Consider the following 12,225-nt stretch of genomic DNA (forward strand, 5'->3'; position numbering starts at 1 on the left):
GTATCTTTCCCATCTTTACCCATTGTGTCGCATTTTACTCGAGACGGGGCTGCAAACCGGAAAAGACGATCTTTTTTTTTTTTTTTATACATATATGATTATTTTGTCACTGCAATCGAAGCAATACACAGCAAAATGGAATTTTACAAAAAAAAAAAAACAAAAAAAAAAAAAACAATTGCATCTGCACGCAGATTTATTTGGTTGTTTGTGTTACAAGTGTACCCGACTGTGAGTAAAACGTGTGCGTATGAGTGGGTGGATGTGTTATGGGGAGAAAGAGATACACATCGACAGAGAGGGAGAGAGAAGATAGAGAGAGGTCATACTTTGTAGTGCGATTCTCCGGTTGAGTGCGTTCGTGCACGGCGGTAGAAAGCGTCGGCCGGGAGGTACGGCTAAAAGGGAACGAGGCAGAGCGACACGACACCGAGAGAAAACGGTGAAACTCGGCGGAGACGGCGCCACGCTAGCCCCCGACGCCAGGCCGCGGCTGAAACGAAACCCAAAAAGGTGTCCGACGAGGCTCTGGAAGAGGAGTTGGAGGGTGAGGTTGACACCGGCGTTGCTAACGTTGCTAACTGTGCTCTTCCATCCCATTAGACCCTGTCAGCTCTGCGGGTTTTCCTGTGTCAGCCCGCTGCCAATCCACCTCCGACCTCTGACCCCGAAGTGGGCATTTTTCAGAGCGGCCCCCCAGGCCAGAGTGGCACGACGCCGCCTGAATACTAATTTATCTTATCTGCCCGCCATGTTTACCACCGTTCCGTCGGTTCCTCACAGCTTCGACGGGATTTACTCACCGCGCTCCGCAATAACAAATCCATCTTTCTATAATTTTATTTTAGAAGCGGCGGCTGGTGTATAATATAGATAATGAGGTAAAGCCAGGTGGTTATTGGTGACCGCAGGCCATGGTGAGTTCATTGCAAAAAATGTAAATTCAACCCAATCCCCGTTTATCAATAACCTCTTGCCCCTCAGCACATGGAAGTCCACGGACAGATTAAGCATCGGGAAAGGATGAAGTAACTAATGGGCTTAACGCCATATTGACTGATCCTTTTATGAACTATTATCATCAAAGGAGACTGTAAAATATCATAATCCACTTGAAATTAAACAGAGTTCTACTCCCGTGTCAGCAGCCGGTGCCAGTAATCTGTCCCCTCCGTCTGCACGTTTATCTGTGAGGCTGATAAAACATGAAAACCCTCGGCGAAGAAGGAACCACAACTTCATCGGGTTCCCTTTTCGTCGTGTTCCCGAGCACTCCTGACGCTGAGCTCTGTGTTTTCCGCAACTCGGGCACATGATTATAAGTGTTTCTCCATGCGTAAATCCACCATTGGAAATCACAGCCATGTGTGTTTGAATAATTCAATGAGAGTGTGCCGTCAATAGCAGACATGTAGACGGCTGCAAGACCGAGAGAGAGAGAGAGAGAAAAGCTTTGGATAAATTGTCCTCATTGCCTATCGATTAGGATCTGTAGAAGCTGATGGCAAAGACGGCGGCATATAGATTGTGTTTTGCCTCCTATTTCTGAAAGTGTGTTTTTTTTTTTGTAGGAGCGCATAATGAACACTGGTTTCTCGTTTTGTTTTTAATAAAAAAAGATAAATAAAAAAAAAAACTGATATCTGTTATTGCTCTCTGTGTTTTGCATTGTTTGTTAGGAATGGGGACTTGAGGGTATTCTTGCCAATACGTTAAAATTGGACCAGGATTGGCTTCAACTATTTTTTTTTTTTTTTTCTAATGTAAGAGGCTTGTCAGCTGACATTTACCTGCATGGCAAAAAAAAAAAATGAAACAAAAACATTGTCAAACTAAAGTAAAACCCACATGCTTTACGGTGAAACCAAAACAATTCCACTTAAACAATGATATTTTACGTATCTTAGCAACAAAGTACTTGAACTACAAAAATAAAAATACTGCTGGAATTCCAGTAGAGCAGTTGAGGGGGAATACACACTTCAGATACTTTGTCCTTAAATATAAAATCTAAATCCGTGCACCTTGATACGTCTACAATCGGGCTGTTTGTGGGTGTTTTGCACCCCACCACATTTTTATCCAACCGACCAGATTTGAGCCCAATTCACTTATTTCAGTCATTTAAAAAGGAATAAACAAGGAAAATACTGCCTTGTAATCCACATAACCAACTGTGTGGCTTTATCACATGAACGCATCATAAGACACAGAAACGCAGGGGATGGGGTTCACTCGGTCCACGGCAGTGGGGGTCCAGCAGGTGGAAACTGTGTGCAGAGTACTTCTTCATCAACAACCTCCCCCTCTTCCTCCCCCTCCTCCTCTTCCTCCTCCTCCTCCTCCTCCACCACCATTGCAATGCAACACTCAACCACTTCTCTATATTTATCACCGGGGCAGGAGCGTGCGCGTCGGATCATCATTTTTTTCCATTGCAATATAAGGCGATCACTTGCAGGGAGGAACACACAAAAAAAAAAAAAAAAAAAAATGAAGTCAAATCAAATATAAATAAATAATAATAAAAAAAAAAAAAATATGAGGGAAAATTAATAAATAAAATGTTTCTTCTCTGAACACATTTTCCCCCTACCTTTACGTTCTTGACCATCCAGATATCGTCTGGTTCCCGAAGACGCTCGCCTCCTCTCGGCCGTGCTTCCCAGCTGGGGTGGAGACGCTGCCGCCCAGAGAAAAAGACATTTCTGTGACTTTCTTCCCCCCCCCCCCCCAGTAGAAAGAACCGATCACCCCGAGCGAACAGGTCTCCGCTCGGCTCGGCGGCACCACGACCAGCCTCCTCCTCCTCCTCTTCCTCCTCTTCCTCCTCCTCTGCCCCGGCGTCTCTCTCTCTTCGCCTTCGGCGCAAAGCCAAAGCTCTCCCTTCGCCCGACCTGCTTTACGCACAAGTCGGGTGGAAACAGTTTTTCCTCCAAAGGAAACTTAGAACACCGTTTCTGCCTCTGTGTGCGTGTGTGTGTGTGCGTGTGTGTGTGTGCAAGAGAGAGAGAGAGAGAGATTGAGGATGCGATAGGTGACGTGCAGAAAGGCGAAACGCGGGCGGAGAGAGGAGGCGATAATATGAGCCACCCTTCCTGCGCACCAGAACGCACTTTTCTCCCCAGCCTTCCAGATACCTTTTACCCTTGCGTGGAGTGGGTGTCCTTCCCGGGGACACGCAGGTCCATCCACCAAAGCATCAGCTTGAAAAAACAAAAAAAAAAAAAATTTTTTTTTTTTTTTGTTTTTTTTTTTTTTGTAATTCTCTTTCAGTTTGAGTGCAGAAGCAGAGGTTTTTTTTGAGTCAAAATACAAGGGCGAGAAAATCCAGACAATAGGAAACCGTTGCGATTCATTGTGATATTGTTTTTAAAATATTTTTTTGGTCAGATGTAGCTCCTTAAGGGTTTTCTCAAATGGTGATTTCTTTTAGTTTGATTAGACACACCTGATAGAAGCCTAATGGCCAAGAGGGCACATCCCATAGTTCACAAATGCAGCCTGTGTCTATGTGTTGGAGACAGAAAGATAAGATAAGATAAGATACGATAAGATAACTCTTGTTGAAATCTTTTCATGGCCACTAGACATGAATTTCTTCATTTGCAACAAAAATACTTTGACAAGAATTAACCATAACTTGGATGACTGAAAACCTCCAAAACCTTCAAATCTTCAAAATAAGATAAGATAAGATAAGATAAGATAAGATAACTCTTGTTGAAATCTTTTCATGGCCACTAGACATGAATTTCTTCATTTGCAACAAAAATACTTCGACAAGAAAGAAATAACCATAACTTGCAGACATTCATAGACATAAGATAAGATAAGATAAGATAAGATAAGATAAGATAGTTTTTGTTGAAATCTTTTCACAGCCACTGGACATGATTTTTGTCATTTGCAACAAAAACATTTTGACAAGAATTAACCATAACTTGGATGACTGAAAACCTCCAAAACCTTCAAATCTTCAAAATAGGATAAGATAAGATAAGATAAGATTCACTTTATTGATCCCATGACGGGGAGATACAATTGTCGCAGCAGCATTACAAGGTCAAAAAGTGTGCAAATAGCAATGACAAAATATGCAAATGAAGGATCTAGATACAGTTAAAGACTAAGTGCAATATATACAATAGAATATAAAAAGATATAAAAGAATTACTTTGTGCGGGGCATGGTAACAAGTGTACAGAAGGAGATGTGGGTGGTAAAAATGAAATGATAATTGGTAAGATGTCCTTGATAATGTATAAATATAATGTATAAAGAACAAGGTTGTTGGTTTGTACAGAGAAGGAGGTGAATATAGTGGTTTGAGGGTGAAAAGAGGACATGAAGTGAGTTTTTGAAAGAGAACAGGGTTAGAACCGGGGTGTCAAACTCAAATAAGCTCAAATTCAAAGCTGGGACAAAGTCATGGACCAACATTGATATTTATTGAAAAAAAATCTTCCTCCAGATATAACAATGAACCTTTTCATATGGACCCAAACAAGTTTTGCTTAAAAACTAAATATGGAATAAGCATAGCTTAATACTATACAATATATCACTTAATATTGCACTCGTACAAAATCCTGTTTTCTGCCTAGGTAGCAGGGTGCCAGTATTAGCATAAGGTCGCTATGACGACTGTACACAGAGGAGAGGGTGTTTATGGTCCTGTTGGGATTTTTGGGCCAAAACACAAGCAGAAAATTCTGGGATTTGTAGAATTAGCGATACATGCTACATGCAATACGTGCATTGTAGACTTTACGACGGCCCAGCTCTAATAGTCATTTTGCATGGCTTTGCAGGCCAAATATAATTACAGTGTGGCCCAAATTTGGCCCGCGGACCAGAGTTTGGCGCCTATGGGTTAGAGGGATGCAGATTTTTGGCCGTGGCGACCGCTGAAGAAGGTAGAGACAGGAAGATGCTCTCCACATCCCTGAATTTGCCTCAAGTAGTTGGACCCAAAAGGGTTGAAACAACTTCCTGTTCAACTTGACTCAATGCTATGATTTTTATGTTTTTTTTTTGTTTTTTTTTTTGAAAGCCTTGTCAGCCAAGGTCGTGAATAATTAGTTGTGAACCGGCAGCGGTAAAATTAAATGTTGAATGTTAGATGTCAAAAAAAGAGTGATACAAAAAGGCTCCAAGAGGCAGGTTCTGTTATGAGTTAACTTGGGAGCTGATGGTGGCTCTTAGTCATCAACCCCCACAAGAACACCTGGACGAGATCTTGTATTGATTTTCTTTGCACATGTCGAGGTGAACATCGAATAAAACGAGAGAAAAAAAAAAAGAAAATTAGACTTGTTTTGGCATGAAGAAATGTTTCTGTTGGTACCAAGTGTGAATCATTCCTTTGAATGATTGATAAGACCGCTGTGCTCCAATTAACCTGGGATCCTTTACAGTCAAGTCAGGTTAAGTCAGATTTTATTTATATGTCACCAAATCTCAACAGTCACCTCCCGACGCTTCCCGTGAGGAGCAGGCCTGATTCACACTCTTTAAAATGATTTACACCCGACAGATACCCGACAAAACACTGACTTTTTACCCGGCGAAAACCTCGGAAAGGTCTGAGCTCAGCGTGGGCGTCTTACTGATCCCAGTAAAGATGAATTGAATGGTCTTTTGTCGCGTCATTTCATTAATAATCGGGCATTTTGTTCAGATCGTGTGCGTGTGTTTGTCCTCAGAACAGTGACGTCATTCATAAACTGTTCTTTGTATTTGTTGTTTTAAGTGATCTCGGCTGCCCTGGATCTCTCTGAGATAAACAAAGGACAGAGAAGTCTTATGTTTCCAATTACATCTGCATTTTCGTTTATTCTTATTGCGTTGTGTCCTGATTTTCACCCAGAATAGAAACTGCATTAGTTACTTTCTGGGTGCTGACACTGAACCCCAGGGGAAAGCCTCAAAAAAAAAAAAAAAAAATTGTGCACCATCCTAAGATCAGGGGTTCTCCAAAGCTATTCAAAGAAACTTAACTTGACAAGATGTCTTGTGCAACTACACTGACGTACATATCAAGTTTACTTGCAGCCTGCCTATCAATTTATGTCATATTCACTTCAGTTTTGTGGGAATCAGCAGTCACCCTCGCGAGCAGAGTAGGAGTCTGTCTCATCCAGTATCACTGAATCTGCATGATGTCCTTGTAGAGCGTGAGTCAAACTCGAGGCCCGCGGGCCAAAACTGGCCCGACGCGTCATCATATGTGGCCCTCGCGAACGTCTGAAAAGGTCCGATTGTATTAAGATAAATAAGTCAAACGCGTCCATTAACCGTAAACTAGATTTTCCACGATTCTTGCCGATCATGTCGAAGTGACGGTAGTGACGTGTAGCCACATCGATGCTTTTCAACAAGTGGAATTGAGAAATACAAATGATCCCTGCATGATGCAGATGGAAGGCTGTTTCAAGAAAGATTGGAAAGCATTTGAAACATTTTGGAGTTATTTAACATTAAGGAGTAGTTACATTTATTTTACATTACATTTAGTTATTCATACTGTTACCGTTACATGTGGCCCTTTGAGGGTAACCATTATGCAAATGTGTCTGACACATGTTGCAGGGCAACTAAATATGGCGTAAGCAATTTCCCCCCTGTGGGATCAATAACGTATTCTGATTCTGATTCTGATAAATAGGGTTCCGGCAGATGTACTGAAACCTACCTAAACATAATATATGACATTTTGGGGAGAGTTTACTTCAAATTTGTGCAGAACAATCTATTTGTGAATAATATAAACAGCATTATTGCTAATTTGATAACAACCGATACATTTGAACAGGTTCTTGTGGTAACATATGGTATTTGTATTTTTTTCTGGTTGATACTTTCACGGGGGAAGTATCGTGACACTGCGGAGAGGATGTGTGTGGGAGTGAACCGTCATCATTAATTACTCGAAATGAAACTTGCTGCATGTTGTGTGTGTGACTTTCGAATTTTTTGATTGTTTTTTTTTTTTGTTTTTTTTTTGATAGGCTTCAACTTCCCCTGAGTTTGCCGTGTACAGTAACAGTATCCTGGCGGGAGACTGATGATAATGTGACAGGTGATTATGCGCTGCAGTTACAGCAACTCTACTGCAAGAGCTGTGCTCGGTGCACATTTTGTGTTCTCGCAAAGAGCCAGCACATATCCATCTGTGTATCCGTCCCCTTTGCGAATCACAATGTTGATGATAATTGGAGCAAATTGAAAAGCAGAGGGCACAGAACCGCATTCTTTTCTCTCTCTCTCATGCTTAAGCCTGGTTTATCCCCGTACCTGTTCATGAGAACTGACGCACAAGATTCGCTGGCCTAAAATAAGAGTCGGTTCATAGTCCTGCTGTTTCTCGTATTCGCAGAGGGGGGCCATGTGTTGTGTTTACTGTCATGGGTGATCATGATACCCCTGTGTTCAATGAGGATCGCTTATGTTAGCAGCAGCTGTATACCAGAGGCTTATACCACCCTTGGTGGGACGGTAAGGCCATTATCTCGACCGCTTATCCGGCACTCAGGGTCGCAGCGGTGCTGTAACAGCTGTCATTTGGCAAGAGTTTGATCGCCCGTTGATCGCAAGGCCACGTACAACCGTTCAACCCCCCGATCAACTTGCAGCGTGTTTTTGGCCAGCGGGAGGAAACCGGGAAACGCCATCCCGACAGGGGGGGGGGACATGCAAATTCCACTCGCCGCTGACCACCGTGCCAACGTGCCGCCCTCGGTGGTTTGTAAAAAAAATGAGGATAAAGTTTGTCGGAAAGAGTCGGATCTTTGTTAAACAAAGGCCGTGATTTCAAGTTCAAGTCAGCTTCGCGGGGTTGAGACAACTTTGGCTCATCTAAGTAAATGAACTTCAAGGCAGCCGGGCACCGAGTCCGAAATCCCGCATCATTATCTCGGATCTAAATCGTCTTTACCGGCACACAACTGGAGTATTGACTACTATCTTGGCATCGTGATCTCTAAAGAAAAGGCTCTTATGTTTGCGGCGAAGGATTTTCCGGATCGTCTCTTCCTCCCCCTTTCATGTGCACGTGAGCCGGGCAGCGGCTCTGCAGAGGGGAAAGAATGTCAGCAAATGCTAGATTGTTTTGTAGCCACACTGATCACTGTCAAGGATAACTAGGGAACAGATAAGAAGGCGAGCATCAAGGAGGATGGCTCTGACAGGCTGTGTAATAATGTTCTGAAACACTGGTCACACCCCTTGCTTTTTTTTTTATTTACTCACCCTCTATTTCTACTTCCAAGCATCGGTTAATGCCCCCCACCAGAAAAAAAAAAAAAAATAGTCTGTACTATCATTTCTCTCAAATAGATTTGCATCCACTGGCCAGCTGCACCAGAAGGCACACCTTGCATTGCAGATGAGCTGCATGATCCAATTTGTTTGTGGCGAGATGAGTCAGATTTTTTTGCCACTGATCATTAGGGTTACAAATTAATATCCCTGGGCCGTGAAGCTCACAGGTCTGTTTTCGAGACGTCAGACAGGCACACCGGGATGAGGACGGATGCATGGAGGGAATTCTCTACCGCTCCGAGTACCTTTTATACGCCATTGTTCCCCTGACATCCTTTTGTTTCTTCCCCTCATGGTTTCATCTGTCACCGTGAGAGAACATCTCCCAAATGATTTCAGAGGGTTGAGGGCTCTTCTGCACTGCTGTGCTCAGAGTTTTAACACCCACAGAAAGACACTTAAAGGATGGAATAAAAGGGAATACAAATGAGCTACAATGTGAAACAAAGTTTCGAGGAACATAAATGTCTATGAGGCAAAGTCGGGTGATGTTAAATGCAACACATACGTACTGGGTTGTAACTGTACGTTTGAACTGTCCTGTATCCGTTATTTATTTTCAATTTGTGCTCATCACGTACGTTGTGATGTTTTGATCAGTTTTTTTTTCGCGCCAAAACACCTGAATCTCGGAGAACGAGACAAATCGCGACCGATTCGGCCGAGGATCCGAATGACGTTTCTTTTCTCTCAGTTTCAAGAGACGCATTTCAAGACTGCGTCAAAAGCTTATTTCATAAGCTAATTATCAGTAATTGAAGATTCACGAAAGATGGGAAATAACTGAAGCTGACTAGCTTGTTATTGGAAACATTTTTTTTTTTTTTGAAATCGCTACAGGGTTACAAAACATAGCAATAGAATTCCTTCTGGGTTTCCTCCGGGTTGTTTGGTTTCCTCCCGCACTTGAAAACCTGCAGAAGTTTCATTGAAGACTCTGAATCGCCCAGATGCGCGAATGATAGAGTGAACGTTTTTTACGTCTCTGTATGTGCCCTGTGATCAAGTAGCAACCGGTCCACGGTGAATCCCGCCTCTCGCCCGATGGGAAGGAGGGATTCATTAGTAAATGTTCTCCGGTTATATAGCGCTTTCCCAAGCGTCCACTCATTCACACACCAATGACGGCCACAGCCGTCACCTTTATTTAAGCCTGCAGGCTTTAAGACACCTTAAACCAGACCTGTGCATTTTATGGCCCTTTTGCCTTTTTATTTGGCCCGCCAAACTATTTTTTTTTTTGAATATTTTAATAAGTATTTTCAATCCGTATTGAATTTAGATACTCCTCATTTTTTTTTCCTTTTGTTGAATTTTGGATGGATGATTACAAACAAAATAATGTCGGTATGTTTATATGATCATTAATGATTTTGAAGTTGAAATAAAGTGCTGAAAAATTTAAATATTTCAATTGCAAATTTCTTTTTGCTCACTTTACATGATACCCAGCCGGCTCGCGCATAAAAATTAAATTAAAAAATGTGGCCCGTCGGACAATATAATTGCCCACCCCTGCCTTAAACACACCGGGGACACGTTCATGAAAATTAAAATATAAGACTAAACTCTACAGTTACCTTACTACGATCACTACTAGTAATAATACCTTTTTTTATATCCTCCCACGACAGGAAGCGAGAAAAGAAAAACAACAGAAAGTGATGTTTGTGTTCAAGGTTACTCTTTTGTTTTCTGCCTTTGTGTAAGTTTGATTCGATCGTCAATAAATAAATAAATTCCTTTTATTTGAGGAAGGTTTTTTTTTTTTTTGTTTTTTTCCCTTTCTTTCTATGTTTACATTTCACGACCTGACTGGAAGGATTTCAAACAATGATTTGAGCTCTTTGTCCAGCGTCAAGACGGAACCCGTGGTGCTCGACGAACCCTGGTTAAAAGTAATCTGAAGGTCATTCGTGGTTTTTATTCTCATGAAGAAGAGCGTGACCGTGGCGCTTAACTTAGTATCGCATCAGCAATTTCATTTAATGTACATTAATGCCCACATCTAGAATTTGTCTTCATATTTCTCCAATGCCATTTAATGGTCTCCTCCGTATTAAACATTGTTTTTATTCTTCTCAGCTCCATTCTGTCCAGAGTAACTGGCATTTTCTAATAAGGCTCATTGGGAATCCATCGAGCTTTTCATATCACAGTTGTATGCGGAGGACGACGTTTTACCCGCTTACTTCCATTAATGCAGCGCAATCTAATTTTACTTGCGGGGACCTCTTCTCACCTTATTTGTTTATTAAATTGTTTTTCGCAAAAGAAACAAAGCGTAATATAATTAATATAATACCATCAGACTGCACCTGCTTTTTCAAAAAGGGTAGATCAAGTACTCGTCTCTGTTTGAAGGGCAATCTTTGCTGATCTCTATTATCCATCGCTGGTTTCTTTTTTTTTCTTTTTTTTTTTTCTTAACGGATTCGAAAAATACAAGCGTAAAAGAGGTGAGACAAGACAAATGAGTGGTTGTTCAGACATACGGGCTGTCATTAATCCTGCGACACTAAATTGCTTAAGAGCAAAATGAACATACATCCAACTGCACCGGTTCATTTTTCACTGTCACTTCTATTAATGAGAGGTTTTCAAAAGAAGAGAATTAAAGCAGAGGAGCTCAGTGACAAAGAAAATACAGTTCCTTCTCCGACTAACTTGATGGACAGGCTCGAAGTAACGCGATGGATCCGTGGAAAAAAAAAAAAAAGCCGGTCGCTTTGAAATATGAATATGGACAGAGATGATTCATGACAGAAAAACACGGGTAGAATGAAATCGGCGGGATGTGATTCTACGACCGTGACAGGTCCATTATCTCTTGAGGGAAAGTTGTGAAACTGTAAGCCCATCAGGGTGAATGCTACTTTGCATTCAAACATCAGCGGCGGTAGCGTCAGTATCACATTGACGGCTTCTCCGGGTTTATCTTTGTCTTTGATCAGAACTCCCATCCCCTCCGTTGCATCACTCGCAGCCTAAGGGGCTCCGGCGCAACCCCGATTCTTTGATTCCACCACCTGCCTGCACTCGTCCCGCTCGGACCGTCAACCGCTCCGGTCTCTTGACTTGTATGCCCGTGGATATCCTCCAATAACCGATTTATAATCATTCAACCCACCCACCCACCCACCGCTGAACACCGACCTAGAGCCTTTGTTGCTTGAAAAGAGTCTCGCCGGGAAATGCCCTGGTGAATTATACCGCAATAACTGTTGCAGCGCGGTCTCTTTGGCAATCGGTTAATCTGTGAATTGAGTCATCTCAATGGAAATATATTTTATATTGCAGAAACACCCAGGTACACCGAGGTTCTGTTATTAAAGTCTGGATTTTTTTTTTTTTTTTTTTTTTGTTGGTGCTTTTATCAATATATTAATCTTCTTTTCAAACAAGGAAAATCTGCTTCTTCTGAGATTAAGCGGCGGAGTTGGTATAAAATCAAACCCACCTCTATTTATATGTATATATATAATTACATCTTGTCGCTATGAGAGTATAATAAAAAAAAAAGATAGCCTGTGAGAATACCAAGCTTTATTTGACTCTCTCATTGCTTCGCCCCCCCGAGGATGTCTCGGAGAAGGGAAGATCCTCGGCACGTGATTGACAGCTGCTTAATGACAGCTGGTGTAGCTTTGATTATTAGGCTTCGCTAATGAACAGCATGTCAGTTTTGCCCTATTGGCAGAAAATATACCACTGGCTACCTTGGATAATCAGGGGAGTACCGTGTCCAAATGCCAATCAATGGGGAAAAATTGATATTGTATGCATCTCCCCTGTGGATGATTCTAATCATCTCCGATTCACATTTTTGACATTTTCTCTATTGGTTGCCATCATTTGCGTCTTATCAAGCGCTTCACCCTGACATTTTTTTTTCATCCT

General features: G+C 41.9%; 1 protein-coding gene across 2 annotated transcripts in view; it reads right to left on the reverse strand.

Moving 5' to 3' along the window:
- Positions 1-2,842, reverse strand: part of syndig1l (synapse differentiation inducing 1-like) — a 42,318-nt gene extending 39,476 nt beyond the window's left edge. For both annotated transcript variants that reach the window (XM_086166608.1, XM_086166609.1), the window contains exon 1: positions 2,597-2,842. The gene's annotated coding sequence lies outside the window, so the exon portion shown is untranslated. The remainder of the gene's footprint in view (positions 1-2,596) is intronic.
- Positions 2,843-12,225: the final 9,383 nt, after the last annotated feature.

This window comes from Fistularia commersonii, chromosome 20, assembly GCF_037954325.1.
Source record: "Fistularia commersonii isolate RoL2024-O1a breed Wild chromosome 20, RoL_Fcom_v1.0, whole genome shotgun sequence".
In the NCBI taxonomy this organism is placed as follows: domain Eukaryota; kingdom Metazoa; phylum Chordata; class Actinopteri; order Syngnathiformes; family Fistulariidae; genus Fistularia; species Fistularia commersonii.